This window comes from Callithrix jacchus, chromosome 7 (genome assembly GCF_049354715.1).
Source record: "Callithrix jacchus isolate 240 chromosome 7, calJac240_pri, whole genome shotgun sequence".
Taxonomy (NCBI): domain Eukaryota; kingdom Metazoa; phylum Chordata; class Mammalia; order Primates; family Cebidae; genus Callithrix; species Callithrix jacchus.
This window is the reverse complement of record NC_133508.1, coordinates 66,175,395-66,202,908: the sequence shown is the minus strand read 5'-3', so window position 1 is coordinate 66,202,908 and position 27,514 is coordinate 66,175,395. Positions and strand designations below refer to the sequence as shown.

The 27,514-nt window shown below is 44.9% G+C and overlaps 1 long non-coding RNA gene and 1 pseudogene across 1 annotated transcript in view; one reads left to right on the top strand and one right to left on the bottom strand.

Annotated features, from left to right (window-relative positions):
• Nucleotides 1-27,514, bottom strand: part of LOC118155381 (uncharacterized) — an 87,970-nt gene that overhangs the window by 41,957 nt on the left and 18,499 nt on the right. The window lies entirely within an intron of this gene.
• On the top strand, nucleotides 156-387 carry LOC108592734 (small nuclear ribonucleoprotein G pseudogene; annotated as a pseudogene).

Sequence of the window (27,514 nt, the reverse complement as noted above, 5' to 3'; positions counted from 1 at the left end):
GAAGGTGCTGGTACTAGAAAAGGGGAGGGGAGATCAAGAAGTAGACATTTTATACACCCACGCACATGCTCACACACCTAAAGTCTGTTTCACCTGGTCAATTCCTATTCATCCCTTAAGATGGCCCAGCTCTGTGAGCCCGTGGAGTAGCCATCATGAGCAAAGCTCACCCTCCCAAGTTGAAAAAAATTCATGGACAAGAAGTTATCATTGAAATTAAGTGGTGGCAGACATGTCTAAGGAATATTGCAGGGATTTGATCACTTTATGAATCTTGTGATAGACGAATGTGTAAAGATGGTGACTCGTGGGCAACAGAGAAATATTGGAATGGTGGTAATACGAGGAAATAGTATCATCGTGTTAGAAGCCTTGGAACAAGTATAAATAATGGCTGTTCAGTGGAGAAACCCATGTCCTCTCTCCATAGGGCCTGTTTTACTATGATATAAAAATTAGGTCACGTATAGTTTCATATTAGACTTTTTGTTAAATAAACTTTTGTGATAGTCAAAAAACAAAAAAACTCAGCCCAGCCTCCACCTCTCCCAGAAACCCCCTCCCCCTCTCCCGAAAACCCCATCCACGACCTTCTTCTATCAGAAGCCCCTCTTTTGTGTCGCAGTAGCATCCCACATCACCACCATTACAGTCCCAGGCAGCTGGCCCGAGTGTGTCCCTCCCACCGGGCTGTGACTCCCGGGGCCAGGGCCCTGTCTGGTGCACATCCACTGGCGTAGAGGCTCTCTCAGCAAGAGCGTTTTGTTCAACACTTGCACACCTTTCCTGACCTTCCATAGGGTTCACTGGCAGTCTGGATTAGTCATCACCAGTGGGACAGAGAAGAGAGAGGGGACCAAATGGTGTGTGCAGCTGGGCCAATAGGAGACCCGAAGGGCTGTTCTGATCATTCTGCCCAAAGGGCTACCTAGCCAGGACCTCAGTGTCACCAGGAGCTGTCCAAGCTCTTCCTGTACCTTTGTAATTCCTCTCACCTGTTCTCCATTCCCAAGCAAGCACTGATCTGTTTCCATCACTGTAGATTGGTTACATTTTCTAGATTTTAATATACGTTGTCACAGCAAGTAAACTATTGAACAAATGGAAGATCCTCTCCCATCTTGCTAACAGCCACCTGGGACCTGTAACCCACGTCTTCCACAGCCTCCTGTGGCCACAAACAAGACCCGCCCTGCATACCCCTCCACTCTGCAATTACACTTCTGGTTACCAGTACTACAGAAAACCTCTCGTGTGAGTACAATGAGGCATGCACAGAATGTTTATTACAATATTTTTATAGAGAGAAAAAATGGGAACAACCTAAATTTCTATTCGTAGGGGAATGATGACGGAAGGAAAAAAGACCGAGGGAGGGAAGGAGAGAGACGGGGAGGGAGGGAGGGAGAGAGATGCAAGCAATTGAACATGCCTTATGAAAAAGAATGAGAAAGCTCTGTATATAATGAAGGATATCTATAATTTTAAATGATAAAAAGCCAAATACAAAACAATTCATATAACACAATCAATACCTTTTGTGTTTTTAAAAACACACAGAGCAAACATACATAGCTAAGCATACGTGTATGTACAGAAGTGCATATTCATAGCGTCTGTAGGGCTCACACACCACTCTGATAACCGTGTGCTGTGGGGAGATTGAAAGTTGGAGGTGACTGTGGAGGGGGTTAGAATGGAGGACTTCCTTTATCTGAATTTGTGACTATAAGACAATGAGCATGTCTGCATGCAGCACTTGTGTCATTAAAAATAATTTTAAACAAATGGGGAAAAAGTGACTGGATAAGCTTATTGTAACATTGCTGTCATAGCAGAAAATCCAAAACAACCTAAAAATTCATCTGTACGGAGCTAACTAAATACATGACAGTGCCTATGGCAACCAAATTCTAGGCAGCCAGTGATAGAACGGAGAAGATCCACTGGGAAGATCAAGTGAAAAGCAACTTGAAAAAAATGCATATTATATGATGCTTTTTTTTTTTTTAGCTTGAGTCTCGCTCTACACCCAGGCCAGAGTGCAGTGGCATGATTGGCTCACTGCAACCCCTGCCTCCCAGGTACAAGCAATTCTCCTGTCTCAGCCTCCCGAATAGCTGGGACTACAGGCGCACATCACCACACCCGGCTGATTTTTGTATTTTTAGTAGAGATGGGGTTTCACCATATTGGTCAGGCTGGTCTCAAACTCCTGACCTCAGGTGATCCACCTGCCTCGGCCTCCCAGAGTGCTGAGATTACAGTCACGAGCCATGGTGCCAGGCCATGATGCCATTTTAAAAAGAAAAGAAAGAAGGAAGGGAAGAGAGAAAGGAAGGAAAGAAGACAGGCAGGCAGGCAGGCAGGGAGGGAGGGAGGAAGGGAGGCAGGCCAGGAGGCAGGGAGGCAGGCAGGGAGGGAGGCAAGCAGGCAGGGAGGGAGGGAGGCGGGCAGGCAGGCAGGCAGGGAGGCAGGGAGGGAGGGAGGCAGGCAGGCAGGCAGGCAGGGAGGCAGGGAGGGAGGGAGGCAGGCAGGCAGGCAAGGAGGGAGGGAGGGAGGCAGGCAGGCAGGGAGGCAGGCAGGAAGAGAGGGAGGCAGGCAGGCAGGCAGGCAGGGAGGCAGGCAGGCAGGCAGGCAGGGAGGCAGGGAGGCAGGCAGGCAGGGAGGCAGGGAGGCAGGCAGGCAGGGAGGCAGGCAGGCAGGGAGGCAGGGAGGCAGGCAGGCAGGGAGGCAGGCAGGCAGGCAGGCAGGCAGGCAGGCAGGGAGGCAGGCAGGCAGGCTGGTAGGGAGGCAGGGAGGCTGGGAGGCAGGCAGGGAGGAAGGAAGGGAGAAAAAGAAAGCATAGAATATACATTAAAATGCATGCCATATTATGAAGAGCAGGGACTTTGGAATTACACAGAATTGGGTTTGAATCTCTGCAGTGATGGTTACTAATCGGGTGGCCTTGGATAGCTTACTCCATATCTCTGAGCCTCAGTTTGCCCATCTTGAAATGACAGTAATAACAATATCCACCTCATGAGGTTCATGGGGGACTGACTGATCTGACATATCCAAAATGCTTGTCACGGCTGATGCAAGAAAGTTTATTATTGTTGTTATTATTATTGTTGTTGTTGTTAATTGCAGTGTTTCATCTGAGAAGTGGATTTGGAGTGAAGGAGAAATAATGCTTTTATTCTTTCTTTAAAGAGCTGCTTTGAAGTATAATTAAAATGCAATAAACTGAACACATTTAAAGTATAGAATTGGATAAGTGTTCACATAGGTACACACCCATGAAACCATCACCACAATCAACAGAAAGAAGGCATCCATCACCACCGATAGCTTCCTCCTGTCCCTTTGTAATTCTTCCTTCCCATTCTCCATCCCCAAACAAGCACTGATCTGTTTCCGTCACTATAGATTGATTACAATTTTAGATTTTAATATATATTAACTCACACAGTGTGTGCTTTTTGATCCAGCCCCTTCCACTCAGTGTAATTATTTGAAGATTTAGCCATGTTGATAAATGTATCAAGAGTTCATTCATTTTTATTGCTGAGTAGTATTCCATTGCCAGATTTATGTAACTCTGTTGTTAGATGTAGTTCTGAGTATTTCATATTTTATGCCATTCTCAATGGTATTTTTTAATTTAAATTTCTGATTTATTATTGCTATTGAGATTATCTTTTTTTTTTTTTTTTTGAGACAGAGTCTCACTCCATCACCAGGCACCAGGCTGGAGTGCAGTGGCACAACATCAGCTCACTGCTACCTTCACCTCCTGGGTTCAAGCAATTCTCCTGCCTCAGCCTCCCGAGATTATCTTTTTTTAAATGTGTTATGGTGATGAACTACATTGATATTTCATATATATAGAATATGCATATATATATATAGGCTACACACACACACACACACACACACACATATATATATATATATATATATATATATATATGTATGGTTATTCAGGTTATCTGTTTCTTCTTCAGTGAGTTTGAGTAGCCTATGTCTTTCAAGACACTGGCCCATTCCACTGAAGTTATCAAACTTATGAACATAGAGTCATTCACAGTATTCCCTCCTGTCTATGAGCTTGATACTGACATTGATGGATTTGGTCTCTCTCTCTCTCTCTCTCTCTCTCTCTCTCTCTCTCTCTCTCTCTCTCTCTCTCCCCCCCCCACCCCCCCGCCCGAGGATGTACTCATTTTGCTTCTCTTTTCCAAGAATGAACTTTTTACTTTATTGATTCTATTAATGATCTGTTTTCAGTTTCATAGATTTGTCCCCCAATTTCTATTATTTCTTTTTTTTTTTTTTTTTAATTTTTTATTGGATTATAGGTTTTGGGATACATGAGCAGAGCATGCAAGACAGTTGCGTAGGTACACACATGGCAGTGTGCTTTGCTTTTCTTCTCCCCTTCACCCACATTTGGCATTTCTCCCCAGGCTATCCCTCCCCACCTCCCCCTCCCACTGGCCCTCCCCTTTTCCCCCCAATAGACCCCAGTGTTTAGTACTCCCCTTTCTGTGTCCATGTGTTCTCATTTTTCATCACCCACCTATGAGTGAGAATATGCGGTGTTTCATTTTCTGTTCTTGTGTCAGTTTGCTGAGGATGATGTTTTCCAGATTCATCCATGTCCCTACAAACGACACGAACTCATCATTTCTGATTGCTGCATAATATTCCATGGTGTATATGTGCCACATTTTTCCAATCCAGTCTATTATCAATGGGCATTTGGGTTGATTCCAGGTCTTTGCTATTGTAAACAGTGCTGCAATGAACATTCGTGTACATGTGTCCTTATAGTAGAACGATTTATAGTCTTTTGGATATATACCCAGTAATGGGATTGCTGGGTCAAATGGAATTTCTATTTCTAAGGCCTTGAGGAATCGCCACACTGTCTTCCACAATGGTTGAACTAATTTACACTCCCACCAACAGTGTAAAAGTGTTCCTTTTTCTCCACATCCTCTCCAGCATCTGTTGTCTCCAGATTTTTTAATGATCGCCATTCTAACTGGCGTGAGATGGTATCTCAATGTGGTTTTGATTTGCATCTCTCTGATGACCAGTGACGATGAGCATTTTTTCATATGATTGTTGGCCTCATATATGTCTTCTTTCGTAAAGTATCTGTTCATATCCTTTGCCCACTTTTGAATGGGCTTGTTTGTTTTTTTCCTGTACATCTGCTTGAGTTGTTTGTAAATTCTGGATATCAGCCCTTTGTCAGATGGGTAGACTGCGAAAATTTTTTCCCATTCTGTTGGTTGCCGATCCACTCTAGTGACTGTTTCTTTTGCCGTGCAGAAGCTGTGGAGTTTCATTAGGTCCCATTTGTCTATTTCGGCTTTTGTTGCCAATGCTCTTGGTGTTTTGTTCATGAAGTCCTTGCCTACTCCTATGTCCTGGATAGTTTTGCCTAGATTTCCTTCTAGGGTTTTTATGGTGCCAGGTCTTATGTTTAAGTCTTTAATCCATCTGGAGTTAATTTTAGTGTAAGGTGTCAGGAAGGGGTCCAGTTTCTGCTTTCTGCACATGGCTAGCCAGTTTTCCCAACACCATTTGTTAAACATGGAATCCTTGCCCCATTGCTTGTTTTTGTCAGGTTTATCAAAGATTGTATAGTTGTATGTATGTTGTGTTGCCTCCGGTGCCTCTGTTTTGTTCCATTGGTCTATATCTCTGTTTTGGTACCAGTACCATGCTGTTTTGATTACTGTAGCCTTGTAGTATAGTTTGAAATTCGGTAGTGTGATGCCCCCCGCTGTGTTCTTTTTGCTTAGAATTGACTTGGCTATGCGGGCTCTCTTTTGGTTCCATATGAAGTTCATGGTGGTTTTTTCCAGTTCTGTGAAGAAAGTCAATGGTAGCTTGATGGGGATAGCGTTGATTCTGTAAATTACTTTGGGCAGTATAGCCATTTTCACGATATTAATTCTTCCTAACCATGAACATGGAATGTTTCTCCATCTGTTTGTGTCCTCTCTGATTTCGTTGAGCAGTGGTTTGTAGTTCTCCTTGAAGAGGTCCCTTACGTTCCTTGTGAGTTGTATTCCAAGGTATTTTATTCTTTTTGTAGCAATTGCGAATGGCAGTTCGCTCTTGATTTGGCTTTCTTTAAGTCTGTTATTGGTGTAGACGAATGCTTGTGATTTTTGCACATTGATTTTATATCCTGAGACTTTGCTGAAGTTGTTTATCAGTTTCAGGAGTTTTTGGGCTGAGGCGATGGGGTCTTCTAGGTATACTATCATGTCGTCTGCAAATAGAGACAATTTGGCTTCCACCTTTCCTATTTGAATACCCTTTATTTCTTTTTCTTGCCTGATTGCTCTGGCTAGAACTTCCAGTACTATATTGAATAGGAGTGGTGAGAGAGGGCATCCTTGTCTAGTGCCAGATTTCAAAGGGAATGCTTCCAGTTTTTGCCCATTCAGTATGATATTGGCTGTTGGTTTGTGATAAATAGCTTTTATTACTTTGAGATATGTTCCATCGATACCGAGTTTATTGAGGGTTTTTAGCATAAAGGGCTGTTGAATTTTGTCAAATGCCTTCTCTGCGTCAATTGAGATAATCATGTGGTTTTTATTTTTGGTTCTGTTTATGTGGTGAATTACGTTGATAGACTTGTGTATGTTGAACCAGCCTTGCATCCCTGGGATGAATCCTACTTGATCATGATGAATAAGTTTTTTGATTTGCTGTTGCAATCGGCTTGCCAATATTTTATTGAAGATTTTTGCATCTATGTTCATCATGGATATTGGCCTGAAGTTTTCTTTTCTCGTTGGGTCTCTGCCGGGTTTTGGTATCAGGATGATGTTGGTCTCATAAAATGATTTGGGAAGGATTCCCTCTTTTTGGATTGTTTGAAATAGTTTTAGAAGGAATGGTACCAGCTCCTCCTTGTGTGTCTGGTAGAATTCGGCTGTGAACCCATCTGGACCTGGGCTTTTTTTGTGAGGTAGGCTCTTAATTGCTGCCTCAACTTCAGACCTTGTTATTGGTCTATTCATAGTTTCAGCTTCCTCCTGGTTTAGGCTTGGGAGGACACAGGAGTCCAGGAATTTATCCATTTCTTCCAGGTTTACTAGTTTATGTGCATAGAGTTGTTTGTAATATTCTCTGATGATGGTTTGAATTTCTGTGGAATCTGTGGTGATTCCCCCTTTATCATTTTTTATTGCATCTATTTGGTTGTTCTCTCTTTTCTTTTTAATCAATCTGGCTAGTGGTCTGTCTATTTTGTTGATCTTTTCAAAAAACCAGCTCTTGGATTTATTGATTTTTTGAAGGGTTTTTCGTGTCTCAATCTCCTTCAGCTCAGCTCTGATCTTAGTAATTTCTTGTCTTCTGCTGGGTTTTGAGTTTTTTTGATCTTGCTCCTCTAGCTCTTTCAATTTTGACGATAGGGTGTCAATTTTGGATCTCTCCATTCTCCTCATATGGGCACTTATTGCTATATACTTTCCTCTAGAGACTGCTTTAAATGTGTCCCAGAGGTTCTGGCACGTTGTGTCTTCGTTCTCATTGGTTTCGAAGAACTTCTTTATTTCTGCCTTCATTTCGTTGTTTACCCAGTCAACATTCAAGAGCCAGTTGTTCAGTTTCCATGAAGCTGTGCGGTTCTGGGTCGGTTTCTGAATTCTGAGTTCTAACTTGATTGCACTATGGTCTGAGAGGCTGTTTGTTATGATTTCAGTTGTTTTGCATTTGTTGAGCAGTGCTTTACTTCCAATTATGTGGTCAATTTTAGAGTAGGTGTGATGTGGTGCTGAGAAGAATGTGTATTCTGTGGATTTGGGGTGGAGAGTTCTGTAAATGTCCACCAGGTTTGCTTGCTCCAGGTCTGAGTTCAAGCCCTGGGTATCCTTGTTGATTTTCTGTCTGGTTGATCTGTCTAGTATTGACAGTGGAGTGTTAAAGTCTCCCACTATTATTGTGTGGGAGTCTAAGTCCTTCTGTAAGTCATTAAGAACTTGCCTTATGTATCTGGGTGCTCCTGTGTTGGGTCCATATATGTTTAGGATCGTTAGCTCTTCTTGTTGTATCGATCCTTTTACCATTATGTAATGGCCTTCTTTGTCTCTTTTGATCTTTGTTGCTTTAAAGTCTATTTTATCAGAGATGAGAATTGCAACTCCTGCTTTTTTTTGCTTTCCATTAGCTTGGTACATCTTCCTCCATCCCTTTATTTTGAGCCTTTGTGTATCCTTGCATGTGAGATGGGTTTCCTGGATACAGCACACTGATGGGTTTTGGATTTTTATCCAATTTGCCAGTCTGTGTCTTTTGATTGGTGCATTTAGTCCATTTACATTTAGGGTTAATATTGTTATGTGTGAATTTGATACTGCCATTTTGATTCTAAGTGGCTGTTTTGCCTGTTAGTTGTTGTAGATTCTTCATTATGTTGAAGCTCTTTAGCATTCAGTGTGATTTTGGAATGGCTGGTACTGATTGATCCTTTCTATGTGTAGTGCCTCTTTTAGGAGCTCTTGTAAAGCAGGCCTGGTGGTGACAAAATCTCTGAGTACTTGCTTGTTCGCAAAGGATTTTATTCTTCCTTCACTTCTGAAGCTCAGTTTGGCTGGATATGAAATTCTGGGTTGAAAGTTCTTTTCTTTAAGAATGTTGAATATTGGCCCCCACTCTCTTCTGGCTTGTAGTGTTTCTGCCGAGAGATCTGCTGTGAGTCTGATGGGCTTCCCTTTGTGGGTGACCCGACCTTTCTCTCTGGCTGCCCTTAGTATTCTCTCCTTTATTTCAACCCTGTTGAATCTGACGATTATGTGCCTTGGGGTTGCTCTTCTTGCGGAATATCTTTGTGGTGTTCTCTGTATTTCCTGCAATTGAGTGTTGGCTTGTCTTGCTAGGTGGGGGAAATTTTCCTGGATGATGTCCTGAAGAGTATTTTCCAGCTGGGATTCATTCTCTTCGTCCCCTTCTGGTACACCTATCAAACGTAGGTTAGGTCTTTTCACATAGTCCCACATTTCTTGGAGACTTTGTTCATTCCTTTTTGCGCTTTTTTCTCTGATCTTGGTTTCTCGTTTTATTTCATTGAGTTGGTCTTCGACTTCAGATATTCTTTCTTCTGCTTGGTCAATTCGGCTATTGAAACTTGCGTTTGCTTCGCGAAGTTCCCGTATTGTGTTTTTCAGCTCCTTTAATTCATTCATATTCCTCTCTAAGGTATCCATTCTTGTTATCATTTCCTCGAATCTTTTTTCAAATCTTTTTTCAAGGTTCTTAGTTTCTTTGCATTGATTTATTACATGATCTTTTAGCTCACAAAAGTTTCTCATTATCCATCTTCTGAAGTCTAATTCCGTCATTTCATCACAGTCATTCTCCGTCCAGCTTTGTTCCCTTGCTGGTGAGGAGTTTTGGTCCTTTCTAGGAGGCGAGGTGTTCTGGTTTTGGGTGTTTTCCTCCTTTTTGCGCTGGTTTCTTCCCATCTTTGTGGATTTGTCCGCTGGTCGTCTGCGTAGTTGCTGACTTTTCGTTTGGGTCTCTGAGTGGACACCCAGAATGTTGATGATGAAGTATTTCTGTTACTTGGTTTTCCTTCTACCAGTCTAGCCCCTTCACTGTATGACTGTTGAGGTCCGCTCCAGACCCTGCTTGTCTGGGGTGCACCTCTAGTAGCCGTGGCACAGCGAGGGATGCTACCAGTTTCTTTTTCTGCTCTCTTTGTCCCAGGATGATGCCTGCCTAATGACAGTCTTTTGGATATAGAGGGGTCAGGGAGCTGCTTGAGGAGACAGTTTGTACTTTATAGGGGTTTAATTGCTGAGCTGTGCACTCTGTTGTTCATTCAGGGCTGTTAGGCTGCTATGTTTGATTCTGCTGCAACACAGCTCATTAAACAACCCTTTTTTTTTTCTCAAATGCTCTGTGTTGAGGGGTTTGGGCTTTATTTTTGGATGTCCGATCAGGTGTCCTGCCCAGCTCAAAGGCAGACTAGCCACTGTTTGGCTGCCGAGGCTCCGCCCTGCTGTTGTGTGATTCGCGCTGTTCCTACCGGCTCTGCTGTGGTCTCCGCCACGCCCTGCGGCGGAGTCTCTTCGTTGTAGCGTGTTGCCTCAGCAACGGCAGGCTGCGTCAGCAGTGGGCGTGTATCTCAGTAGGGACGGGTTGCCTCGGCAACGGCTGGCTGCGTCAGCAGTGGGCGTGTATCTCAGTTGGGGCGGGTTGCCTCGGCAACGGCTGGCTGCCTCAGCAGTGGGCGTGTATATCAGTTGGGGTAGGTTGCCTCCGTAGTGGTGGACGCCCCTCCCCCACAGAGCGTCTCGGACCGTCTGCCCGGGATAGTTTGAAATCGCGGTTTTGTTCGTCCCACTGGGTATCCCAAGCGATCTGTCCCTGCAATCCCCTGGGCTGGGCTACTGTGCAAGTCTCGTTCAGTCTCAAGTCCAGCCCTCTCAAGTCTCAGGTTGCCGGTTCAACAAGGCACCCGGACAAGCTCGCCCTGTGGGGATTGCTGGGTAGGGCCGGCCGGCCGCCGCCGCCCCGGCTGCCGGCTTCGCCAGGCAGACCTACTGCCTGGCGTCCCGTGTCTTTTTATACTTGGGAGTTTCCCCGTTCTGTGGGCAACAAAGATCAGTCTGGAAATGCAGCACTGACTCACCGTTTGCGAATTCAACGCGGGCTCCAATCCTGGGTTGTTCTCACAGCGCCATCTTGAGTCCCCTCCAATCTCTGTTTTTCTATTATTTCTTTCTTCCTGCTTGATTTAGGTTTAATTTGTTCTTTTTTCTCTACTTTTTAAAAGTTACTGATTTTGAGATCTTCTTTTCTAATATATGCATTCAGTGCTATAAATTTCTCCCAAAGGGCCACTTTAGCTGCATCCTACAAATTTTGGTAAGTTGTATTTTCATTTTCACTTAGCTCAAGGTAATTTTTTATTTTTCTTAAGACTTTCCTATTGATCCATGGTTTATTTAAAAGTGTGTCACTTAATTTCCAAATATTTGGGAATTCTTCTGGCATATTTCTGTTATTAATATCTAGTTTGATTCCATTAAAATTAGAAAACATACTTGGTATAATTTCTGTTGTTTTAAATTTTTTAAGGTTTGTTTTATAACCCCAGGTATGGCCTATCTTGGTGAAAGTTCCATGTGTACTTGAGAAAAATGTGTATTCTGCTATTGTTGGGTGAAATGTTATATAAATGTCTATCAGATTTAGCTAGTTGATAATATTGTTCAAATCTTGAACAATTATGGATTAGTTTCAATTAATTGGTTTTTCTCCTCATTGTGGGTCATATTCTTCCACTTGTTTGCATGCCAAGTAATTTTTGACTGGGTGCCAGACATTGTGAGTTGTATCATCCTGGGTGGTGGATATTTACATGTTCCTATACACGTTCTTGTGCTTTGTTCTGGGACGCAGTTTTTACTTTGAAACAGTTTGATTCTTTCAGGTCTTGCCTTAGCCCAAAGGAGTGTTTAGTCTTGGGATAATCATTCCCCATTCCTGAGGCAAGATCCTCATGTGAATTCTACTCAGTGTCATGTGAGTCAGGAGGCTTTCCCATCTGGCTGGCAGGAACAGACATTATTCCCAGCCCTGTGTGAGTACCTGGCACTATTCTCTGGTTGGTATTTTCCTCCAGCCACAGGAAGATTCATCATATGTATGAACTCCGGTGAATACTCCAAAGGACCCTCTGCAGTCCTCTCTCTGCATCGCTCTCTCCTTTCCAGTACTCTGTCCTGTGAACTCTAAACACATTGGTCTCCCTAGACTCTCAGCACCATCTCCTCAACTCAAGGAATCCACCGTGTTCTGTTGGGATTCCCCTTCCCTGCACAAGATACCACTGAAAACTCTCTCAGAGCAGTAAGCCAGTGACATCACAGGGCTCACATCGTTTGTTTTCCATCTCTCAGAGATCATCATCCACTGCCTGGTGTCCAGTATCCTGTGCACTTTGTCTTATATTTTTTAATTTTATATATTGTGTTTATTTTGTGGCAGGAAAAATCCAGTCCCTGTAACTCCATCTTGTCCAGAAGCAAAACCCCTCATTTTATTCTTTATACACTTTTATGTTGTGTGAATGTTTACAATGCACTTGTATTACCTTCTAAATTAAAGGAGAAACACATGTTAATTAAGATTAAGGTACAGGGATGTATATGCTTATTACAGCACTATTCACAATAGCAAAGACATGGGATCAATCTAAATGCCTATCAATGGTAGACTGGATAAAGATTTTGTGATATATATATATACATACATATATATACACATACATATATATACACATACATATATATACATACATATATACACATACATATATATACACATACATATATATACACATACATATATATACACATACATATATATACATACATATATACACATACATATATATATACACATACATATATATACACATACATATATACATACATATATACACATACATATATACACATACATATATATACATACATATATACATACATATATACACATACATATATATACATACATATATACACATACATATATATACATACATATATACACATACATATATACACATACATATATATACACATACATATATACATACATATATACACATACATATATACACATACATATATATACACATACATATATACACATACATATATATACACATACATATATATACACATACATATATACACATACATATATATACACATACATATATATACACATACATATATACACATACATATATATACACATACATATATACACATACATATATATACACATACATATATATACACATACATATATACACATACATATATATACATACATATATATATACACATACATATATATACACATACATATATATACACATACATATATATACACATACATATATACACATACATATATATACATACATATGTATACACATACATATATATACACATACATATATATATGTGTGTGTGTGTATATATATATATCATGGAATACTATGCAGCCATAAAAAAGAATGAAATTGTGTCCTTTGCAGGAACATGGATAGAGATGGAGGCCATCATCCTTAGAAAACTAATGCAGAAACAGAAAACCAAATACCACATGTTCTCATGTGTAAGCAGGAGCTAAGTGATGAGAACACATTAACACATTGAAGGGAGCAACACACTGAGATCTGCTGGAGGGTGGAGAGTGGGAGGACGGAGAGGATTGGGAAAAGTAACTAAGGGGCACTAAGCTTAATTCCTGAGTGACAAAAGAACCTGTATAGCAAACCCACATGACTCAAGTTTACCTATACAACAAATCTGCATATGTATACCTGAACCTAAAATAAAAGTTCAATTTAAAAATATATCTATTAAGATGCAGGGAGAGGTTAATAACCCCAGCCCAGCAGCTGCCTGTGACACATTCTTTCTGCTAGGTTCTACTCCCTGTGCTACCCTGAAGTGAAGGTCCTAGGGTCATGGAGCTGGCCCTGCTGGCTACAGCTTCCGGTAGAGTATGCCGGGCCATCTCCACTCTCACCTCGAGAAAATTGCTTTCAATTCTCTATGAATTATGGGGAAGTACGTGTGAGGTGAGCCAGGTCCTCAGAGCACAGAAAGACAGGCCAAGATGGTCACTTCCTGGCAAGGGCTTAGCTATGTCTGCCCAGTGTTCTCCTATTGGGCACACTTGCCCTGTGCACTGACATAGTTTTGAAATGTCTCCAGCTGTTGGTGGCAGGGGCTCCAGCCACATGAAATTATACAGATAAACCCTTAAGCAAAGAGCACTGAGACCTTGCATCTCTGATATTTTGCCACCAGCTCCACCACAGCCCAACAGGTACATTAAATCACTAGAGTCCATAATGAGATACTCTAAGGGCTGAAATAAAGAAAGAGGGAGAAAGGTGGGAGGACCACAAAATGAGCTCTTGTTTGAGAGCTATGTGGTTGTGTTGCAGTCACTTTTGGCAGAAGGAGCATCAGGCAGGTTCTGGGAGGCTCCACCCCATCGTGGCGGAAGAGACACCACCAGCCCCATCAAGAGGATGTCAGATCCACATGCATCCACAGAAACGCAGGCAGCTGGTCTGTTGGCCTCTGACCTGCAGGGTACAGATCAGTTCTTTGAAACAGAAAACATCAGTCCATTCAGCTGTGTGGTGGAGTTGGAGCCTCCATCCCATGCATTGAGCACCTACTATGTGCCAAGCTGGGGCAGGTCCCAGGGATGCTGTAGCAAACAAGACAGGCAAGACCTCTGCCCCATGAACAGTCATCATCATCTTTCCCATAAGTAATATGTCCCTTGGTGGCTATGGGTGCAGTTCTGTGCTACGTGCTTCACATGCATTTTTTTTTCCAATTAATTCTCTCAAACAACCTCTGAAGTGGAATTTTATAGAAAAGGAAACTGGGGCTTACAGGAGTTAAGCATGCTGCCCACCAAAGGCAGCATGTTTATATCTTTTCAATTTTACAATTTTAAATACTTTCTAAGAGGCAGCATTAGAGTTTGAACCCAGACCTCCTCTGTCTCCAGTGCCAAACCTGTAGTATTGCAGGGTCTAGCATCTCTCATTCCCTAGAACTGCTCTGTGTGGCACTGGGTGAGTTGTTAAACCTTGTACAATTGGCTAAATAACCCCTGCCCTGGGTACACCCTTGTGTGAATTTCAACAGCTCATCAACTCAAGACGAGGTTCCTAATAATTGTTTTCCAAAATCCTCTGTGTCCCGAAACCTGGTCTTCTCCAGTGTTCATATTTCTACCCCCACATCATTACCTTCCCTCTGCCTTCCAATCTAAGCAGCCAGGCATGAAGGTCCTGGAGTCTTCCGCACAGGTCCATAGATGAGGGGAGGGACCAACTGGGGCAAGTGGTGAGGGCTGGAGAGAGTTCTCTCGGCTTTGTTGTCTGACACCCAAAAGGCTAAGCACTGAACTGGCAAGGTGGGAATGGGGAAGGAAACGGTGTGAGAGAAAGTTTAACCAATCTCCCAGTTTGAGAGCCTTAGGCCTCAGTGTCTTTACCTGTAAAATGCAAATAATAAGTTCAAATAGTTTATTTAGTAGTGGGGAGTGATGTGATAATGTGGGAAAAACATGGAGCCCCATCTACAGTCTCTCTCTGAAAAGATAAAACAATCTGAACCATTTGGAATTTTTGCATGCAGATGATAGAAAACCCAATCTGAACTTAAGACAAGTGGAATGCATCAATTGCAGTAACCAAAAGGATTATGGGGCATTCCCGTTTCTGACCTGCCTTCATCTAGGGCGAGCCCATGCTCTCCCCAGAACTTGGTGTCTCTCTCCCTCTCTCGCACCTCCAATTTCTCTTGTCTGGCTGCCTCTTCAGACCTGCTCTCCATTGATAAAGATGAGATGTCTGCTGCAACAATACACCTGCTCCACAGGTCAAAAGGAGTTTCCCTGGCAGGCTCAGCATAAGTCCTAGAAGTCGCTTTTATTTCCTCCCTGATTTTTATGATTTTCTTTCTTCAGCTTACTTTGAATATAATTTGTTCTTCTCTTTCTAATTTCCTAAGGTAGCAACTACAGTCATTAATTTGAGATATTTCTTCTTTTCGAATGTAAATTTGTGGTGCTATAAATTTTCCTCAAGATACTGCCTTAGGGACATCCCACAAATGTTGATATGCTGTTCTTTCATTTATATTCAGTTCAATATACTTTCTAGTTTTTCTTTGATCCACAGGTAACTTTAAAAATGTGTTTTTAACTTCCAAACTTGGTGGGTTTTATAGGGAGAGTTCTTGTTTTCATTTCTAATTTAATTCCATTATAACCAGAACATAGTTTGACAACTTAAATCCTTTTAAATTTATTGAGATTATTTTATGGCCAAGAATGAGGTTTGTTTTGATAAATGTTTAAAGTGCACTTGCAAATAATGTATATTTTGCTGTTATTGGATACAGTGGTCTATGAATATCAGTTAGGTGGAGTTGGTTAATAGTGCAAGTTCTCTGAGCCTAACAAATTTTCTGTTCACTTTTAAAAATCAATTATTAGAAGAGGAATATCAACATCTCTGACCACACTTATGGATTTGTCTATTTCTCCTTACAGTTTTACTAGTTTTGTTACATATATTTTGAAACTCTGCAAATAGGAGCATAAAAGCTTAGGATTCTTATGTCTTCTTGATGAATTAATCACTTTATCATTAGGAAATGTCCTTCTTTATCTCTGGTTATGTTGTATGCTCTGAGATCTATTTTTGGGGTATTAATATGATCACTTCAGCTTTGTTTTGATTAGTATTTGCATCGCATATCTTTTTCAACCCCTTCTACTTTTAAGCTATTTGTTTCTTTATATTCAAAGAGCATTTTATAGGTAACATACAGTTGGATCTTGCCTGTTTATCCAATATGACAATCTCTCCCTTTTAAATCAGGTAATTAGACCATTAATATTTAATGTAATTATTCATGTAGTTAGATTTAAGTCTCTTGTCCTATTTGCTTTCTATGCTTTGCAACTGTTGTTTCTTTTTTTCTTTTTCTGCCATCTTTCAGATTGAGTTTTGTGTGTACATGTGATTCCATTCTGTCTTCTTTATTAACTTATTAGAGCCATCTCCTTGTTTTGTTATATTAGTGGTTTGCTTTGGGGCTTATAGTATACATTTTCAACTTATCACAGCCTACCTTCAAGTGATATCATATTGTATCATCTATATCTTACTTCAATAATATGACATATTATCATATAGCATGAGAACTTTACAACATATACATGCTTTTCTCCCTTCCTGGCCTCTGTGCTATTTTTTCTGATACGTTTTACTTCTACATTTGTTATAAATCCCACAACACATTGTCATAGCTTTTAATTTACAACAAGGTAGTTATCTTCTAAAGATCTTCTAAATAATCAGAAAAAAAACCCGTTTGTTATTTACCCATGTAGTCATTATTTCCTGTGATTTTCATTCTTTGTGTAAATCCATATTTTCATCTGGTATTATTTCCTTCTGCCTGAGGGATTCCATCCTATCATAGTGTAGGATGAACTTGTCAAGAATGTGTTATTCAAAGTTTTGCACTCAGACCCAACACCACAATTTCCCAGGAATTATGCCCTCCAAAAAAAATCAAAGTGAACCAACATTTCCTGTCAACCTGGTGGGGAGACAGTGTATGAATACACAGAGACACCAGCCAGACACTCTTTGGTCTAGTATTCAAGGTCCTTCTAGACCTGGTCCTGACCGTTCCTCAACCCACGTCTCATATGCTTACTATCCTTGGAAACCATCTGCTGTTTCCTGCCTCCATCCTTTGACACACACTGTGCTTTTGTTCTTCTAAACATGTCTTTCCCCAGCTCATCCAATGAGCAAACTCCTATTCATCCATCAAAAGCCCAAGCAGAGGCCACAATCTCTGAAAAATACTCACTGCCCTCCTCCAATTCCAATTCCTGTAGAATAAATCTTCTTTCTATTGCTTCTGACCATGTAACTTCTTACACAGGAGTCATTATCAATTAAATTGTAATTTATTGATTTGAATGAATGTCTGCCCCATGCACAAGTATAGAATGCTGTAAGGAGGTCAGTACAGACCTTGCCCAAGGCTTGAGCCATTAGCTCACACTGGAACACTGCTGTTTCCAATCCTAGTAAATTGCAGGGTCTGTGGACGCAACCAAGCATGTGCCCCATCACTCCCCTGGCTTGAAGTGTGTATCCCTTTGAGATGCAGCACTCCCCAAGGGAGGAGACTAGAACCTCATCTTCTTTGCCTCAGTAGTGTCATGGCTAGCAGAGGTTGCCATTTAGCAGGTGTTCAGGAACCAGGAGGTGAAGTGTATCATGGATCCAGGAAGGGAAAATGTTCTCTGCTTCTGTGTGAAACTCAGCACTACTCTGGTAATTAGAGGATAGGTACCTCAGAGAGCATCAGAACCCAGAGATCCCTTGGCATGGACACTGCCATCCTCGTCCCTGCTGGGCCACCACTGGTAGGGCACCTCCAGGCACCTCTGGAGGCTCCTGAGTAGAGATCACTGAAACAGCCAGGGGAAGACAGCATAGCCTCCACCTGGTGACTGTGGCTGGTGGGTTGGTTTGTGAACCCACAGGAGCCACCCCAGGGACTCCCAGCCAGGTAGTTTGCTAAGGGATGGCTGTTCCCCTGGGTGCAAAAGGACTGTAGGTTTGTGCAGACCAGCCTTCCTGTGACCTACTGCATTTCCATGCACTGGCTGTTGAGATCACTAGCCACAGCTGACCCCCAGCTGGGTGCACACATTCCCCTGAGTGCCCCTCCAAAAAGGCCCCTGAAGCCCAGAGTCAAGCTCTAACTCAGGAAGAAAACCTGGCCCATTTTGATCCCTATCACATCTTCATCCCTGGAGCTATCAGAGTCTGTGAATGGCACAACAGCAGCTGGGTCCAGAGCTGCTTGTGCAGAAACATGCTGCCCCCCACCTACTCAGATCTGTGCCGGGGACATGAAGAGCTCTGCTCACCTGATCTTTTTCTTCTAAGAAATCAGTGTGCTTTTTCCAGAGCCAAGCAGTGTGAAAAGTACAATGTTTGCAGGTATCAGAGGCATAAAAACCAGCCTCAGATTCTGCAGGTTTTATTTGTCTCACCCATGGTCACCCGGTGCCCCTCTCCTCCAGGGTCACCAGGGATGGAACATGCACAAAGCCCCGTGCTTCGGTCCCCAGCACAAACAAAGGAACAGTGTTTGTTTTATTTTCTTTGTTTTTTCCTCCTTTTTCTCTTCCCGTTTCCTTCGTCCTCCCTTGCTGCCTATAATCTCTGAGAACAGAAAAACCCAATTTCAGAATGGTGTTGCCGTCCTTTAATCAGAGCCTAATTCCTTTATCACAGAGCTGAGAGATGGAGATTTCCAAAGGAGGCAGATAAGGAAGGTACTGACCACAATTAACATTGCTTTGCAGAAAACAGGAATTATTCTAGGGTGTGGGTTTCTTTTTAAGGAGCTTCAACATGGGAGACACTGGGAGGCCAGCCATGGATTAGCAGATACCCCAGCAGGAACAGCAAGAAATCAGAGGAAAGGAGGGATGCCAAGCTGAGAGATGAGTGGATGAGCCTTGAGGCAGGATTGAGGGGCCCCTGTGACAGGAGCAGGAGCCCTGGATTCCCTCTACGAGGACAACAGGATGTTCTGGGCATCAAAGGAAAGAAGGGAGGGAAGGTGGCGCCTGGATCAGTTCTGCCAAGTTTGCAAAACTGTTTCTAGTTTCAAATCTCTCCTAATCTTCTGTCCATGTGGGGGTCCGGCACGTCTGCTAGGGGGCTTCCGACCAGCGGAGAGCCTCAGCCCCACTCAAGTGTTCTTAACCTGGAAGAGGGAGTGCGCGGAAGAAAAGATAGATAGAGAGTGGGGTCTGGAGGACTGCCAGGCAATGCCGGAGCAAGAAGTGCCAAGACAGCAAGTTTATTTGTGCAAACTACAGGTTATATACCTTTCAGTGTTTGAGGAGTGGCGTACATTCCATTGTATCTTGAAATAAAATCAAGAACAAAAATCACAAGAAAAGAGGTACAGAAAGTATGACTCTTAATCAAAGGGTGTACAGCAAAGGGACAATAAAGCTTGCAAAAAGGGGATCATAAATCTAAACATGTGTTTCTCTAAAATCAGTTAAGCAAGCAAGTAAGATTGTTAACAAGGTATAGCTGGACCTTTCTAAATGTTATTCTAACCTTGCCTATTCATATAGGATCATATGCAAACAATATGATTGAGTTAGCAGAGGTAAATGAAATCATACAGTTATTGTGCGGAGAAGGAACTAGAAGGCACACAATGTCTACCCATACAATGTCTCATTAGACCATAAGGCCTGAGTTCAGCCATTCTGTTGCTAATGTCAGAGGCAAAGATTGATGTTTATAAAATCAGTGCAACTAGACTTCCTCCTTTCCCTTAGCTCAACAGCCTCCAGGAGAGGAGAAACGTGTATGGGCTCAAGCTCAAGATGGCGAGGGTCCTGTCAAGGGCCCTTCGCAGGAGCGATCCCCACATGTCCATACCCAACCCACCATACTGTGTTAGTAAAAATAGTCTTCTGAATCCCAGAAAGTCAGAAAGTTGTGAGAGAGAATACCTGGTGGCCAGAGGGGAGGACACTTTGGGGAAGAATCAGGAAATAAGGGCGGGGCGGGGCAGAACTAGTAAGAAGCTGGTATAGTCCTGGCCAGCGATAGCGGTGATGCCTGGAGGGGAGAAGGAGGCAGCTCCATTACAAGGCAGCAGGTGCAATCAGTGAGACTTGGTGGCCCTGGCCTGTGGAATGGGACTCATGAGAAATATGTGTGTGGCAAGGCCAACATCTAAACATGAACTGGGTTCCAAAGCTGATGTTTCTGAGGCAGAATTGAGTCCTCAGGGACAGCGCAGACATGGAGAGGGCTGGGAGCAGAAGAGGAAAGATGTCGGAGTTTTCCATCCCACTCTCCTCCTGTACAGTCTGTATGGGGCCTCTTCCACCCTAACGTGATTCACCCAGTATCTTAATGCCCGACCCACCCCTCCCCAGCCTCTTGGAAGAGCACTGAACTTGGAGTTCAGCAGAAGGACAGAAGTATTTTTTTTAGATGGAGTCTCTCTCTGTCGCCCAGGCTGGAGTGCAGTGTTGTGGTCTCGGTTCACTACAGCCTCCACCTACCGAGTTCAAGCGATTCTCCTGCCTCAGCCTCCCAAGTAGCTGGGGTTACAGGCACGCACCACCATGCCTGGCTAATTTTTTTGTATTTTTAGTAGAGAAGGGGTTTCACCATGTTGGCCAGGCCGATCTCAAACTCCTGACCTTGTGATCCATCCGCCTCAGCCTCCCAAAGCTGTTTCTTGCTGCCCCATCTGCATAGTACACTCACAGTATCCAGCCTGTGAACTGAGAATTCTAGGTGTGGACAAGGTCAGCAAGATCCAAAGTGAGCACAAGGCAGGAGTGTTCTGTCTAGGACCCAGTGGGTGGGAGTGCTGACCACCCCTGAAAGGCCACGCTTCCTGTCTGAACCAGAAAGATCTTCAAATGCAGAAAGAGGCGATGGTGTTCTATGAAATATAAATGACTGAGGAACCCAATCACGTCCTTTCTTCCTTGAATATCTACCCTGCACTAACCAATGACTTGGACTGCAAATGATGAAGAGAGAAAGGAAAAGACAAAGCAACTCATGGTTTCTTTCCTCCAGTCTTTCCTTATTCATGAACCAAAGGTAGAGCGTGTTGGCAGAATGTGCATAGCGAGAAGTGAAATAAAAGCACTTGATTTGGTGCAGAATTTCCACTCTTCCAAAAAGAACGAAATACCTGTGCATGAATGACCTATGAATACAAATTGTATAATTTCAGTGATTCTGTTTGTCGTTGAATGCTCTTATAATTTGCAATTAAAACTGGCATTGCATAACATAAAAATGAATGGTAAAGTTCATGCTAATAATTTAAAGTTCTAAATTTTTACTTAGAACAACATTAAATAGTAAATAAAAAATAACATGGCAAGACAAGGGAGACTTCGACAGAAAAGAAGACTTCATATTTAAGTATGTTTCATGGCGTTTTTTCCCCCAGCTCTTCAAACAAGGGCATCACATATCCATCTTTCCCTGGGTCCTACCAATTATGTAACTGGTCCTGCAGGGAGAAGTGAACGCACTTCTCCAGGGCAGGGAGGCCGTGTCCACCTTACGTAACTCCTCAGTAGCAGGATGTGCTAATTAAGCAGGGAACTTCAGGACACAGTGCTGCAGGAAGTTTAATTACCTCTCCTCTGAAGGTTGGGAGAAGGCGTGGGGGTGAGGGGTGGAATCCTGCAGGGGAGTGGAGCCCAGGCCCCTCAGAGGTGGAGGTGGGGATGGGAGGAAGTGTGGAGGGAGGAGGAGAGGCTCAGGTCACCCAGCCCGCGCCCTTGCCTGTGCTGTTGCTGTGTCTGAGTCCTCACACGTGTCGCATGCCTGGGGGACATGTGGACTGTCACCCCTCTGACAGATCAGGAAAGTAGGGCCTGAGTGATGAGGAGACTGGTCCAGGCCCCACAGCCAGGGAGAGCAGAGTTATATGGTCACCACGGGGACAGAGATGTCATCACTGCCCTCCAGGCCCCCAGTCCAGTGGAAGACAGATGATGGCAGCACAATGGGATCTGATGGGGAGGCACAGGCAATCACAGGGACCCCTAGCCCAACCTGGAGGGTCAGGGAGCTCCCGGAGGAGGTGCTGTCCACACTGGGGCCTGCGGGAGGGCAGAGGTGTAGATAGATATAGACATAGACATAAATCCTCCTCCTGCCGCTTAGTAAGTACCCAGGTTAATGGGAGGAGCACATCCACAGCCCTCACACACACAGTAGGTGCTAGTAAACCTCAACATCCACCTCTCCTCACAAAGACCAGCAAACTCTATAAGTTACAGCCAATGCAGAATCAACAATGAAAGAAGCTTCTTCGTGAATCCTTGATTAGAGCAGCCTCGGGCCCCAGCCCCACTTCTCAGAGGTCCCAGAAGGACCTGGAGCCCACCCCAGCCTAGGTCTCCTAACATCATTTGTGTAGTTTTTGCACAGACACACTTTACACCCATTATTTAGAACAAATCTTCCAGGCTGTTCAAATTTCACATAAAAACTTCTCCTCTAGAGGAATGGCCGCACTCAGCAAAGGTCACACGCCGCACTGGAAGAGGGAGGAGGCGAGGGCTGGATGAAGCAGCAGCTGCCATTCGTTAGGGGAATCACAGCGCCTCCTTTCAAGGAGCTTCCCAGGGCTGCAGAGCCCCATGACTGCACTTTCCCCGCAGCAGCCCTGCTTCTTACAGCCTGTACTGAGCGCTGCCTCCTCCGGAACCCTGCACCATGAGAGGATCATTACCCCCACTGTAGGGATGGAGACACAGGCTGAGAGGCACAGGGACCTGCCCAGGGCCACACACAACAGGAAGGGGTGGGCTGGGCTTTGAACCCAGTGTCCCTGGCTACAAGGCCCTTTCTCCTTGTCCCACTCTCCTGATCCCAGGGAATGCAGTAAGATTACAGCGGGAAAGGTGAGCACAGAAATCAGCCCAACCCAGCCCCAGGCTCCCAGGCTTTAGGTTCAACCCACTCTTCTGTTCATTTACATATATTTGCATGCCAAGGCTCCAGAAACCTCAAGTATAGGCAATAAAATTGATTAATTGCTGCAACTGACCAGTGGGCACTTAGCTGCCAGATGCCCTTCATCGAGGTAAGAAATGGAACAGATTCTGAAAATGATCTGCTTCATCACCTCCCAGCTCAGTAGAGCTGACCCTAAACCAGGCTCAATCCCACGACCATCAGCACCTTCCAATCATAAGTTTGATGCTCAGGGGGAAAGATCTCCCAAGCTCAGTTTTCTGGGAGAACAGATTAGATACAAATATAGATGGCATAGGCCGGGCACGGTGGCTCAGGCCTGCAATGCCAGCACTTTGGGAAGCCAAGGCGGGTGGATCATGTGAGGTCAGGAGTTTGAGACCAACCTCGCCAGCATGGTGAAACCCCTTTCTCTACTAAAAATACAAAAAGGCCAGGCATGGTGGCTCACGCCTGTAATGCCAACACTTTAGAGGCCGAGGCAGGAGGATCACCTGAGGTCAGGAGTTCAAGACCAGCCTGGACAGCATGGTGAAACCTCTTCTCTATTAAAAATACAAAGAAAATTAGCCAAGCATGATAGCAGGTGCCTGTATTCTCAGCTATTGAACTCAGGAGGTGAAGGTTGCTGTGAGCTGATATTGCACTCCAGCCTTGGAGTGAGGCTCCATCCCAAAATGTGTGTGTGTGTGTGTGTGTGTGTGTATGTATGTGTGTATATATATGTATATATATAAATCTACATATATATGTATATATATAAATCTACCTATATATGTATGTGTAAACAGAGTCACCTATCCCATTCTTGGGCAGATCAGGCCACTGGTGCTGAGCCTAAATTTGCGCCCATGTGACCCACCCACCACTCTGGCTCCTTGCTCCTCCCTAAATGAAGAGCTAACAGGTAAAGTGATCTGGACGCCCACACAGAGGCTTAACCCAGCCCAGCACAGCTTGATCCTTGGCCAGAGGGGTCTGTCTCCCTCTAGGGCAGAGTCAGGCACCAGGACGCAGGAACTGATTGGGGCTGCTTGGCTCACCTCAGCCCACTTCAGTTCACCCACACGAGCAGGAGGAGTCGAGTCTGCTCCTCTTCTGGAGGACAGGCCAGTCAGAGACAGGGTGGAAGGTAGGAACGCCCACCGGGAAGGAAGCTCAGTGGTGCCTGGGAAGAAGGAATGATCCGGTTCTCAGGAGTAGAGAGAATGCCCGGGGCCAGAGGTGGCAAATAAGGTTGCTCAGAGTTATCCCAACCCTGCCGCTGACCATGGGGAGACTTTGGGAAATCACTCAATGTCTCAGGGCTTCAGTTTCTCCATCTGTGAAATGGGCTGATGAAGCCCCTCTGTGCGATTGGTGCGGGGCAGTGTTGGGACTCACAAAGGGCACTCACCTCCCAGCACGGCCCTTGGCACACATCAGGGCAAAATATATTAATTCCCTTCCCTCCCTCCATCCTTGGACCTGGGGGATGAGCAGGATATCTCCGGATGGAGAAGATCTGGGAAAGGCATTCCAGGCGCAGGGAACAGCCTGTGCAAAGACCTGGGAACTGGGAGAAAGTGAAAGCACTTGGAGTGTCAGGATGTAGGGTGACATCCAGGTCTGCTCTGGGGGCAGTGGGCCCTGGATGCCACCACCCAGCATGGTGGCGTGAGGACACTGGGAGCCGTGGCAGGCAGAAATAGCCTCCCGCAGAGACCCTCCACCCTCCTTTGGGGCCCAGTCTCTGCCTGGGGAGAGAGTGCAGCTGCCCAGCCGCCTGAGACCCCCCCAGACAGGCAGGGACAGAGAAGTGGAACCAACGAAAACGCATCAGAAACAATCATCAGAAAGACGAGGCCCGGCCCAGCCAAACCCCAGCCCTGAGTACTTGGAATGATCTGCTGCTGAAACCCAGCACCGGAACGTTAGGGCAGTTTAGGAGGGTCTGGCATGGTTTTATTCTGACATAAAGGGCTGGATCTCATTAAGTGCACTTCAAATGCCAACTGGGGAATAAAGGAGGCCAAGTCTCCTGATGAGCCTGGGCCCCAGCACCAGCCCAGGGCAGATGTGTGGGAGCAGCCGGAGGCGCGTTGTGGGGACACAGGAGGCAGGGATCTCAGCTCTGCCCCATGAGCTGTGTGATGTGGGGCACGTTGCCTAACCTCTCTGTGCCCATGCTCCTCCTGCAGGACAGGGTTGATGCTCATGGCTCTCGTGAAGGGCAGCAGCACAGACTGAAGGAGGCAGCTCAGAGACGGCCCCAGCTTCCTCCCACCCGGGCTTCACTCTGTCTCCTGTTCCCCGGGTGGTCATTCATTCTTCTCTCCCATTCCCCCACCACCTGCTCAGGACCTGCTTGGAATTATTCCCCATCAGCCCCAAGCTCCCCTTCCTCGGTGCATTTATTCATGGCCCAGCCTTCCCTCAGCCCCCGACCCCTACCTGCGCATGACTCTGGTCTCTGCTGTGAGCAGCCATGATTGATCCCTGCTGTGCTGGTGAAGGAGGCTGGGTCATTTAAAGAACCCAGCGTGACTTCATTTAGGCCTCAAGCCCCAGGTCCCTGACCAGCCTCCTCCTCCCAGGTCACTCAGGGGCAGGGCATTAATGGGTAGACCCTGGGGGAGTCCAGAGCCGCCCATCAGAGGGGAGCCTGCCGCCTCTCAGTGGTGTCTGTGTGACCTGGGCCAGATCACCTGTCCTCGCTCTGCCCAGGAAGTCCTTTCATCTCTGGGCATGGGGAGCTGTCTGGGCCTCCCTGTGGCTCTTGGCTGGGAGAAGCCTCTGCCTCTGGCCAGTTTGCAGGGAACACAGGTCATTATCCATCCTGCTTCTCACAGCCCTGTTTGTATCTATATCTATATCTATATCTGTATCTGTATCTGTATCTGTATCTGTATCTGTATCTGTATCTGTATCTGTACCTGTACCTGTACCTGTACCTGTATCTGTATCTGTACCTGTACCTGTACCTGTACCTGTATCTGTATCTGTATCTGTATCTGTATCTGTATCTGTATCTGTATCTGTATCTGTACCTGTATCTGTATCTGTATCTATCTGTATCTGTATCTGTGTCTATCTGTATCTGTAACTGTATTTATCTGTATCTGTATCTATCTGTATCTGTATCTCTATCTGTATCTGTATCTCTATCTGTATCTCTATCTATCTGTATCTGTATCTGTATCTATCTGTATCTGTATCTGTATCTATCTGTATCTGTATGTATCTATGCCTATATCTATCTCTATATAGAGAGAAAGAGAGATGGAGGGAGGGGAGGAAATGAATATATTTTGCCCTGACCTGTGCCAAGAGCACTGCTGGGAGGTGAGTGTCCTCTGTGAGTCCCAACAGAGCCCCACACCAATCATACAGAGGGGCTTCATCAGCCCATTTCACAGATGGAGAAACTAAGGCCCTGAGACATTGAGTGATTTCCCATGGTCAGCGGCAGGGCTGGGATAACTCATTTGCCACCTCTGGCCCTGGGCATCCTCTCTACCTCTGAGAACGGGGTCATTCCTTCTCCTTCTCCCGGGGCCACAACCCTGCGAGCTGCTACAGCTCACCTCTTGTCACAGATGAGGAAACTGAGGCTCACAGAGGTGCAGAGACCTGTCCAAGGCCCCTCAGCCCCAGGCAGAGCCAGGCTGGCCCAGGTGTCTGACTCTGGGGCTCAGAGGCCTCATCTGTGTCTCCCACACTGGACAAGTTTCTCTGACACTTTCACGCTTTTCACTGTTCCACCCACCCCGTATACAATGTTGACTCACTCTTCCCTTTAAACTGATTTGAAATAGGCCCCCCATTTTCCATTTGTCTCACTCTGAGCAACAATATCCGTGAAATCAAGGCTTCAATGTGCTAATTGCTGGTGGGCTTTTTCCTGATACTATTAAAATACATACATGACTGGGAAAGTATGACATATAAAATGTTGGTGCACGCACAACCCATGGTCACCTCGTATCGCAGTCACACCCCACTCCCTGGGCAGCTCTGACTGCTGTTGGAGAAGTGGCAGGAGCCGGGAGAAGGCGGCATCCTGGGTGGACATGGCCTGGCCTCTCCCAGCCCAGCCCAGCCCACGGCAGGGCCAGTTCCTCTCCCTCCTGGGGAGGCCCCATCCACACCTGCTGCTCCCAGGCGGGGTCTGGGCAAAGGAAATTCCATGGGCCCCATGCAGGAAAGCCCATCAGGGGAATCCAGGGCTGTGATGACCCCAAGGGATCTGAGAATGGGATGCATGTTGGGGTGCTCACCATGTGCCTCTCCTTCTCCCTGGCACCAAGGGGCAGGATTCCAGGCTCTGCACCACCCCAGGGAAAGAAGCCAAAA